This window comes from Girardinichthys multiradiatus, chromosome 1, assembly GCF_021462225.1.
Source record: "Girardinichthys multiradiatus isolate DD_20200921_A chromosome 1, DD_fGirMul_XY1, whole genome shotgun sequence".
In the NCBI taxonomy this organism is placed as follows: domain Eukaryota; kingdom Metazoa; phylum Chordata; class Actinopteri; order Cyprinodontiformes; family Goodeidae; genus Girardinichthys; species Girardinichthys multiradiatus.
Genome location: NC_061794.1, coordinates 13913145 through 13914843, shown reverse-complemented (window position 1 = coordinate 13914843; position 1699 = coordinate 13913145).

Genomic DNA, 1699 nt, shown 5'->3' with positions numbered 1-1699 from the left:
TATAGCGCCAATTCACAACACATGTTGTCTCAAGGCACTTCACAACAGTCAGGTTCATACATTCCAATTAATCCTAACCATTGAACAGTGCAGTCGGAGTCAGTTATTTATTCAAATTGGATAAAAAGTTTTTCTATCTAAGGAAACCCAGGAGATTACATCCATTCAGTGACTTGCAGCATTCACTCCTTCTGGAGGGAATAAATATTCAGTGCCTTGCAAAATTACTTTGTCATGTTACAATCATGAACTTCAATGTATTTGTTGGAGATTTTATATGATAGACCAACAGGAAATAGTGCATAATTATGGGGAGGAAGTAAAATAATATATTGTTTTCTTTACTTTTGTATTCAGCTCCCAAGTCAAAGCTTTGTAGAAGGGTATGTCTCTACCACTGGTGCACACATAGAAATGAAAATGTTTGCAAATTTCTTTTTTGGAAATAAAATGAAGCTATGTCAGACCTGATTGAGAGAACACCAATTTTCAAGTCTTGCCACAGATGCTTAAATAGATTTTGGTCCGGACGTTTACTGGGCCATTCAAGCTACTGAATACGGCTGCATCGTAGCTCTGCCTGTATGTTAAGGGTTATAGTTCTGCTGAAAGATAAACCTCCGCATAGGCCTCAAGTCTCTTTCGGCCTCAAACAGATTTTATTCCTGCATTACCTTGTATTTGCCTCCATCAATCTTCCAATCAACTCTGACCAGTTTCCCGGTCTATGCTTAAGAAAAGCCTCCCCAGGGCATGATGCTACCACCACTATCACTCACAGTGGGAATGTGTTTAGAGTGATGTGAGTTATCAGTTTTGCTTCAACCATGCTTTGCATGGAGATCAAAATGTAAAATATTCAGGCTCATCACACCAGCGCATGTTTGTCCCCTTCGTAGCTTCTGATAAGTTTTAAAATAAAACTTCTTGTTGAGTTCTTTCAGTAATGGCTCTCTTTTTTTGCTTTGAAAATCTTACATAAAGGCCAGATTTGTGGAGTGCATGACTAATAGTTATCCTGTCAACAGATTATCCCACCTGAGCTGTGAATCTCTGCAGCTACTCCAGAGTTATAATGGACATCTTGTCTGTTCTCTGGTTAATGCTCTCCTTGTCCTGTCTGTCTAGTTAGATTGCACATCCATGTCTTGGTCAGTTTGTAGTTGTGCCATACCCTTTCCATTTTCAGATGATCGATTGAACAGCTCTGTGTGATGATCATAGCTAAATATTGTTTCATAACCTGATCCTGCTTGAAACTTCCAAACAACTTTCTCCCTTACCTGTCTGCTGTGTCCCTTGGTCTTCATGATGTTTGTTCTCTAACTAACCTCTAAAGTGTGTTCACAGAACAGCTAAAGGCTAAATGCACATAGGTCGACCCTTTTTACCAATTTGGTCATTTTTGAATCTAATTGGTTGCAATGTATTTTATTTAGGGGTGTCAGGGCAAAGGAGGCTTCATACAAATACATGACACACTTTAGAAACTGTTCTAAGAAAATTTGTAAAAAAGAATAGATACAGACTGAGACTTGCATATCAGGAGGTAAAATTGCAGAGATTTCTTTTGTGGCAACTGGTGCATAACCTACTAAAAATGCTTTTGTGTTCATGCCCACTGAATATCATTGTGGGCAGAAGTACTTATCTTATTACCATGACAAAAAGCACAGATGAGTGAATGATATAGAGTGCT